This window comes from Aedes albopictus, chromosome 3 (assembly GCF_035046485.1).
Source record: "Aedes albopictus strain Foshan chromosome 3, AalbF5, whole genome shotgun sequence".
Taxonomy (NCBI): domain Eukaryota; kingdom Metazoa; phylum Arthropoda; class Insecta; order Diptera; family Culicidae; genus Aedes; species Aedes albopictus.
In genome coordinates, this window is record NC_085138.1 from 205,771,376 (window position 1) to 205,780,784 (window position 9,409).

A 9,409-nucleotide genomic window follows, 5' to 3' on the forward strand; every position below is an offset into this window, starting at 1 on the left:
AATAATTTTTATTTATTTAGTTCCGATTGCAATACCATTCAAACGACGCCTTCCTACGAACGATAAGCATGTTCATTTGGCTCACACTTTGACAGTTCTCTCTGCACGATTAGCTCACAATGGCCGCCTCCGCAGATCTCTATAATGTAGGATTACTAAGTCCCACCAGTCCCCAGAAATTAGTCTATGGTCCCACTGCTGAGATGGAGAACAAAAAATAATATGTAAAACATTTGACGTAGTGTTACACCTTGTCAGATAGTAAGCTTACATTTTTTAAATTTCATGCAGTTGAGTTTCAGAAATGTGAACAATGAGCAACAATTAAACGACAATTTGTTACATATTTACTACAAGTGGTGATGTTGCGTCAGTGTTAGATGTATTTGAATGTCGAGAAAAATACAGAGTGAAATAATAAGTGAACTATAACACAAATAATCACAATATGGCTTAAATCATGTTTACAGTTACAACTACATGGTAAAGTGTTTTCGATTATGCGGGTACTGTCACGCACACGCAAACGTATGCATTGTGTGGGGCACTTAAGGCAAGCCCCCTTTTAAGGCGGACTTTTTCAAACAACCTGACCCGATGGATCGAATCCACCGCTAAGGCGACAACCTGACCCGACGGATCGTATCCGCCGCTAAAGTAGCTTCCTCTTAGGCGAGTGTTTAGAACGTTTTTACCCTTCTTACACCCATAAGAAGGGTATAAATATCGCTCGAAAAACCGACTTTCGATCCGAGGCCCGGAGGGCCGAGTCTCATATACCAATGAACTCAGCTCGACGAACTGAGCAAATGTCTGTATGTGTGTGTGTGTGTGTATGTGTGTATGTGTGTATGTGTGTGTGTGTGTATGTGCGTTACAAAAAAAAGTCACGCACGTTTCTCAGCCGTCTGTCAACCGATTTGAGTTCTCTTGGAAGCAAATGAAAGCTACTACATCCTAGTAGATCGCCCAGAAATTTTATTTCGATTGGACATTTGGTTACAGAGATATCTTTCGAAGAGTACTTCGAATTTATACAACTAAACCTTTTGAGATTTTTGACCAAAAGTATCATAATAAATATCTTAGCCGTCTGTCAACCGATTTCGGATATCCTGGCACCAAATAAAAGCTACAACATTCTAGTAGAACCCTATACATTTTCATTAGGATTGGACATTTGGTTACCGAGATATCTTTCAAAGAGTACTTGGGAGTAATACAGGTTAACTTTTTGAGATTTTTGACCAAGGGTACCATAATAAATATCTCAGCCGTCTGTCAACCGATTTGGGTTCTCTAAGCACCAAATGAAAGCTACAATATGCTTGTATAAGGCCCTGAAATTTTATTTCGATTCGACATTTGATTAATGAGATATCTTACGTAGAGTATTTCAATAAATTATTTTTTTTATTATATTCACTTGTTATCTTGCATTTGTTTTTGACCAGTCTATGGGAAATTATTTTTCAATAAATAATGCTGATCTCATACAAAGTGTATTCTAGCAGGTTATTGTTTTCAACAAAATTATAATTAACAAATTACAAATACACAGGAATTTTATGAAAACTAACAATATGTTAAATGAAAGCTTTAAATTTATATATTGTGGGAAAAATGCAAGAACTGTACAGCCAAAATAACTAGTTAATGCCAAAACTGATTAACTTAGTAGATGTATCATTTTTGTCCTTTCAACACCATAACCATGAATACCAAGTACTTCGGAGTTAATTTATTCGACTGATTAAGAGATATTAGACAAAGTGCATCTTGCTGATTTTTTTTATCCATTTGTTAATCGATTCAAGATTATTTGGCAGTTAACAAAAGATACAATATTCCAGAATATGAAAGCTATTTTTTTAACATTCCATATAAGATTCTTGGAGGTATCTGGCATTACTGGTAAGTCCATGGTCTATGCTATTTTGGGAACCATTTCACTACACTCAAATTAATTTACTGATAGAATCTAAGTGCAGAAAGCACATAGATTACGAACGAGAGAGAAAAAAACCATTCTATGTGCAACAATTAAAAATTAAAAGTCACTCTATTAAATGCCATTCTTTATATAATAAATTTAGAGTGTAGCAGCATAAAAAGCAACCTTGTCAACATAAAATCCAAAGATGAACATAACAAACGTGGAACGAGCATGGCGCCTGCAGAAGTCGCATTTTGTCGCACAAAATTTCGAGATTTCTCTTTTAAACGTGGTGCTCAAAGTTATAGTTGCTTGCAGGTTTAAAAGGTAATAGTTAACTCATTATTCAAGCTTCAAAAACTTTCAAACAATGCACATCTCTTGTGTATTTCCTATAGATTTCCGTCGATCACTTTACCACCAAACTAGCGAACGGTTTTGGAGCTGCTGGATGGAGCTGCTGCTGGATGGAGCTGCTGCTGGAACGTGACCGAATAACTGTCTGGCGGAAGGTTTTTTCGGCGGAAGCCACCAGCTTTGTCGACCGTGGCATCGTCGGATTACCCTGGACCATCCTTTTCATAAGCCAGCGGTGTGAAATGTTCAACTATTAACAATCAACATTGGACGCAGCTATTCCCCCAAAATCACATCGACGATCGACGGTTTCACCTATCGGAAAAGGACCCGATACATTTCGATTCCTGGACACGATCTGCTGTAAAGGTAAGCGAATGGTTTCTCTGACCATGGATCTTTAATGTAAATGATTAACCTTTATAAGCTATTTACGTTAAGTTTGCAATGCATTATAAATAAAACTTATTTTATAACAATCGTCAGCGGTTCGCTTTTTCATTTCAAATATGGTATAATCTGTGATCAAATTGCTTAAGTTCTTTCCAAATCCAAGCATAGCAAGCATTATTCTTATCAATAGAAACCATGTACCTCGCTATTGAAATCCAGTTAATTGATGCTTACAAAGTAATAGGTTTGCACATAAAATTCATCTTGACTGGATTGAAAAAGTTTCGATAGGGCTGCACTTAGTTTTTAAGTGCAAAACCAATTGGTCACAATCTAAGTGCAGTACACTTATATTCAAAATGTTGATTTTTCTGAGTGTAGATGTCAAATCCACAATATTTTCTAGAACTTTTGGCCAATCGCACAAAATAAATTTACTTAATACGCATAATACAACAATATTTTTAATAAGTGTAAGAAGGGTTCTGTTCACCATAGGTGGATTAAATCGGGTTTTTTATTTAACACGAACTTACTCGTACTTCGACTTTCTATCGTTGGACTTCATTGATCGGGAGGATACGTTAAAACTTGATTGCTTCTGATTTGGTCCCATCTGGTCTGGTATGGATACGCAATCCAAAAAGTGCTTTCTCGCAAACCCGTGTAGAGCTTGATTCACATCGGCATCCGTGCTGTTTTGGCTGTTGGCTCGCCGTGAACAATTTTCCGTTTTTTTTTTTTTGGTCAGACCATTGACGACTGGTGGTGTACGTACCATGGTACAATTATTTTGAAATGAGTTTCATACTGATTATTGCACGGATTATTGTCTCCAATCAAGATAGGCTTGGAATAATTTTCTTGACAACTTGTACCATGGTACGAATACCACCAGCGAGGGGCGAATCACTAGCGCATTTTCGACATACGCATTGGCGCATTTTGTTACGCATTGGCGTATTAAGGTATACGCATTTCTAAAATTGAACAACACCTGTCAAAATTTTACATGCACTTTTCAACGCATTGATGAAGTTGTTCGTATTTTTATACGCAATGACAAAAAAACTTGCATTTTTCAACGCATTGATAGAAAACACGCATTTTTCTACGCATTGATAGAAAACACGCATTTTCATGCGCATTGGTGGAATGCTCGCATTTTTATACGCATTGATAAATTACCCGCATTTTCCTAAGCATTGGCGTATTTTTCAACGAATTTTGTGTTAAAACTCCAAAAAATCGCCATGCATTCCTGTGCATTTTTCAACGCATTGGATATTTTGGCGCATTTTTTAACGCATTACATTTTCAAACGCATTTTTCAACGCATTGGAGCATTTTGTAACGCATTTTCATCAAAACGCATTTTCGATTCAGTTGTTTTGGAAGTGATCCGCCCCTCGACCACCAGTCTGTCCCTGACTTTAGAGTAGTTTTCAATGAGCGTGATAGAAAGAGCGCACACTCAAAAAAGTTGACACGTCTGAGTAATGTGTTTTACATATAGATTTGCGCAAATTGTAAAACCCACGAATGTCACGTGTGAAACATATGGGTTCACCGACTATATTTTTGCACCTACCTATCAATGGTCCACGCGAATCTCATGTGTATTTCACACGAAATTTGAATAGAATACATAGGGATTCTGAATGAAGTGCCATCAAATAAACCATTCCAATCTAGTGTAGTTCAACTTTCGAATACATCAACGTCATATTTTGCTGCACATAAATTTTGTGTTTTGATCCACATGGATTGGAAGTTATGCCGTACATATAGTGCTTCATGGAAAATACAATGTAAAGTGCCATTATTTCGCACAAACTCATAGTTTTACTTTCACGATTTCTATTTTGAATTTTAACTTAATATGTGTTAAGGGTAAATTAATTTTACTCTTAGCACACATATTTTGCTAATCAAATTTGAAACCGTAAAAGAAAAATCAAGAGCTTGCACAAAATAATAGCACTTCACTACTTATATATATTAATTCGATAATTTATTAAAAATCGAAATTTTTAATTGTAATAACAATTTATTGTAAGTGCATTTTAATGGTTATGCTTGATTTTATTAATAATATTTTCGATAGTATTACTATGGATTAAATGAGGGACGAAGCTCAGAATAAACATAATTTATTGGCAAAACTAAAAAAAAATAAGGTTAATTTTGATTTTCTCAAAAAATGTTTCAACAAATTCTGAGTTTTATAATTGTTTGAATAGTTTCCCAAAAAAAGACAATTACCTACTTTGACAACTCAACGAGCACTGCGAACCTATTGCCTCACGATCCCGGATGAAATGGTTCTTCAAAGCTCAGCTACAATTCCGGAGCAGCTAACTGATCCGAGCAAACGTTAAAACTGGATGTGAATGAGCGCATTGCTTTTCCGATAGCAAACACAGAGACTGGGACTTCTCCACCAGCTGTGGGGGCAGCCATACACTTCCCCAATTTACACCAACAGATGTGACCACCGATAATTCTCTACTGCCAACCGGCCCTTGCCACCTATCCTCCGATGAATCCAGGAACACTTACTTCCCCGAAGCGATAAAAGCCACTACGCATGCAATCGGAGAAAGGTGAATCGACTTCGCGACGACGAGCTAAGGTTCTTGGTACCCTGGAAGAATTCATCAAGACAGGATAATTCACGATAATGAAAATTCAGCAAGCGACTGAAGTTAGGTCTGGAACGAAGTAAAAATAAGCGATGGCCAACTAAAAAGTTTTACTGCTCACCTTCTGGGGACCGAAAACTGGCCTGCCAATGTTCTCTCCTGGAAATGGATTAAAATAATTAACTTAATGATTGATTAAATCAAAATTAAAACAACATACTTCGCAGCAAACGGCAAACTCGAGTGATCTATTGTCGACCATGTTGAAAAACGTTTTGACGCGTTTGACGTTTTTTTTTGTTGGTCATGTGCCTCTAGTTATTAAATCCATTTGAAATAACCAGTAACGCAAATACGTTTGAGAAATTACTTAAATAACAATAGAATCACATATGAGAATTTGATGTTTTGACTATCGCATTCAGATAAAGATAGGGCAATTTGAACGCCATGTGTAACCAATATTATATTGAAGTGAATTACATTTGAATCGGTGATGTGACCTTTTCTGTGGAACCTATGTTGTGAATCAGATTAATCTAAAGTGTAGAAAATATTAAATCCACTGGAAAAATACATCAGAATAACGTTGGCGCTTATGGATCGGTCCGTAAGTTAAAACACATGAATCGATCGTGTCAATTTTTTTCAGTGCATGAAAAAGGGAGACGATAAAATTGAGTTTAAAAGTACCTAATTTTGAGTTTTTCAGTTTCTCCGTGTGTATTGTGTCAAAATTTTGTTTAAATAGTAAACAAATCGAAGCAGTGCACTTTCTACGAGTGAATTTCAATAAATTTAGGAGTTTTGTGCTTTTATAGTTAATAAATAATAATAAAATCTTATCAAAACAATCCGCAGATAAGCAGTTTTGACCAGCAAATTTCATAGGTGATCAAATGGTAAGCAATAAATTCCGCTCGTTTTAGAGAATCTTTATTTGGTTCTCTTCCGCAAGTCAATCAAAATTGGATTATTGATGATCCAATATTTATTAGAAAGAGTGGTAAACCAAAAATGACCTTTAGCTTATAGTACTTTTTATATCTAATGGTGTCCGGTGCATATTGTCTGAATAACAGACAGTTTATATTTACGAAACTAGTAGGGGTTCGTTCAAATATAACGTAACGCAGAGGGGGGAGGGAGGGGGTGTAGCACTGTGTTACACTTCATACAAATTTTCAAATTTTCCCATACAAAAGTTGTTACGTGGGGGAGGGAGGGGATCTAAAATTGTCAAATTGTGAGTTACGTAATATTTGAATGAACCCTAGTAAAATGCAAATAATGGTAAGGGGAGCGAGCTGGACACACGAAGGGAATCCCTTCAAATTTCTGAACACAATCAAATTGTATACTGTTTCCTTTTATCGATAGAGAGTCAAAGGCTTAAAATCTGTGTTTCAAACGAAACAATTTTCAAGACGTGGCTCATCTTGCCCCCTTCGTGTTTTCGCGGAGCATCCAATCATGTCCAAGTCTTCTGCGCGCGTATTTATGGCAAGATGCTGAATAAGAGCATCGCCACGGGAGTCCTCATCGCTATCTCTACTTTATCATTCCTTTTCGGGTGCTATTTTAGGCTAGCACCCCACCTTCCCACCAGTGGTTTCTATTTTGAGTTTACGGACTTCAAAAACATATTAGTCCTGTTCAGAATGAACATGGTCGAAGTTGCTGCATCCTGCTCTTACCTAATCATCAACAGATGGGTAAGAGCAGAATGTAGCAACTTCGACCATGTTCAACTTGCTTCATTGAACAGGACTATTGATTTTCCACCGTGCGTTGCTAAATGTGGTCCTCACTTTTTATCGGACGTAGTACTAACTAAAACATATCCAAACGTTCGATAAATCCTGCATATATAACATCAAAAAGGCTTAAAGGGTCACAGATAAGCACACGTAACACTTTGAACATTTCGACACATAAAAGCAGACGTCTCCCTCTACTCAACTCTAATCGTTTTATTTTTTAACGGTTGGTTTGAATGTTCTGTAGTTCGCAAATTATTCGCAGACGGCGCTCACATAATTTTTGCTCCTTTTTTGACGGCGAGCAGAGTCCGGAGGCCAACGCAGTGAAATACAACGTACTCGGAAATTCGGAGACGATAATATACGGGGGAACTCGCGAAATCACGTTATAAAAACACGGACACTTTATTGAAAAGTTAAAAACAAACGCATTAGGTACATAACTAGCCCGTTCGATAGTCTAGATAGAACTGAAGTTCCAGGATCTTTTCGTAAAGGAAATTTCCTTGACTTCCTTGGACATAGAGTATCTTCGTGCCTGCCACACGATATACACATGCAAAATGGTCATTGGCAGAGGAAGCTCTCAGTTAATAACTGTGGAAGTGCTCATAGAACACTAAGCAGGCTTTGTCCCAGTGAGGACGTTACGCCAAGAAGAGAGAGAGAACTGAAGTATGTCGAGAACTGTCAATCAGCAGTATACGCAAGGAAGATGATGCGTACGGCAGATACGCATACACGGGGTAGGACTGTAGAACAGCGCAAGGTACAGTGAAGAGATACACAATGCACCATTCCACACTCCCCCTCAATGTGGAATCTCTTCAGGAGTCCTCCTTGAGCCCTAGCAGTTCGCAGAACTCACGGTGCTTCAGCGGACCCAGGGGTTTCGTCATGATATCGGCAGCCATACGATCGGTTGAGCAGTACTGTAGAACAATCTTCTTCTCGACGCATAGCTCCTGCACGAAGCGCTCGCGGGTGTCTATGTGCTTGGAGCGCCTGTTTGTCCTCTCCGATCGTACTTTTCCCCGCAAAATTGTAAATAAAGAAAATGATGTCACACAAACCATCGGAATAGCAACTCAGTGCCAGATTTGAGTGGGTCCTCAAATGTGGAAACCCATCGCTAATCCCCTGTTGCGTCCTTATTTTTCATTCCCGTTTAGATTTGTTTATTTGTTTTTTGTTGTGTGTGCATCAACAGGCAGCAACATGCCCCAATGATGTTTGGTGTTAAAATTTACATAATACATGAAGAAATATGCTTGCAAACGAAACAAAAGGTAAAATACAAGCTTAAATTCTAACACAGACGGACGTTCAAGTTTGACTCAGCAGCTTGTGTAAAAACATGGCCGCCACAAATGGGGCACGTTCGGTGTAGTACTAGATTTGTAGTAACGAGCTGAATTTTAGTATGGTGAGAAGGTCAATGGGGCACGTTCGGTGTAGTACTAGATTTGTAGTAATGAGCTGAATTTTAGTATGGTGAGAAGGTCAATCCTCCGTTTCTGCAATGAAATGGTGCAAAAAGCGTGGGTATTATGATTCCTTGCCCAATTTGATGCTGTTTGAGCAAAACTTTGGATAACTATGTTGTTTATGTTGCGAAAAATGAAAAAAAAACAACAACACTGTTACCCAAAGTTGTTCTCAAACAGCATCAAATTAGGCAATGGGGCAAGGGCAAGGGCAAGGGATTCTATAGGCCACTGCACTGGATGGTTTTGACATATTCGATGCAATTCTTCCGGTGTACGGTGTGTCTTTACTACGTGGCGTGACGGGTATCATACCCATAAGGGGTCCTGTAAATTTGAAATTGTTAAGTAAATGTTTTTAACAATCAACTGTGAAACCAACCTGCGAAGGGAACAAAACCAGTGTACAATCCGTCATTTCTGGCAAAATGATCTTAGCGTGCCTTTTGATTTGCCCTCGTCATACTCCAGCATCGAAATGAACATTCCATTGATCCACTAACTAGCTTTCAAACGATGATGTAGAACTGTCGATAGATGCTGGCATCGATGACCTGAATCGTACAGATATCGGCGTGTCTGTACACCATAGAATCCGCTTTGAGTTGCCGACTGTCCGCAAGACGGAACAGACACTGTTGGTTAGGATTCGATCGTGTCCATATCGATAACGGGAATGTCGCGGAAGCCCATCAGAGCCAGACCACCAGCACCTACAATTACTTTAATTAATTTTCTGGTTCAGATCACCCAAGCACAGTAACTCACCAATCAGAAGTTCTCGCAACTCCAACGTTTGATGTTTGATTTTGCTGACGGAACCGACCA

At 38.2% G+C, this 9,409-nt stretch overlaps 1 protein-coding gene and 1 long non-coding RNA gene across 3 annotated transcripts in view; one reads left to right on the top strand and one right to left on the bottom strand.

Annotated features, from left to right (window-relative positions):
* Window positions 1–4,823: 4,823 nt before the first annotated feature.
* LOC109432798 (uncharacterized) lies at window positions 4,824–5,910 on the bottom strand. The gene is made up of 3 exons (XR_003894977.2): window positions 5,552–5,910; window positions 5,453–5,490; window positions 4,824–5,400 (listed from the first exon to the last, which is right to left on the bottom strand). It is a non-coding gene; the product is annotated as an uncharacterized LOC109432798 (long non-coding RNA).
* Window positions 5,911–6,079: 169 nt separating this feature from the next.
* Window positions 6,080–9,409, top strand: part of LOC109432811 (uncharacterized) — a 102,094-nt gene continuing 98,764 nt past the window's right edge. The window contains exon 1 of one of the 2 annotated variants that reach the window (XM_062858712.1): window positions 6,080–6,233. The gene's annotated coding sequence lies outside the window, so the exon portion shown is untranslated. The remainder of the gene's footprint in view (window positions 6,234–9,409) is intronic. The other variant, XM_062858711.1, reaches the window with a different exon arrangement.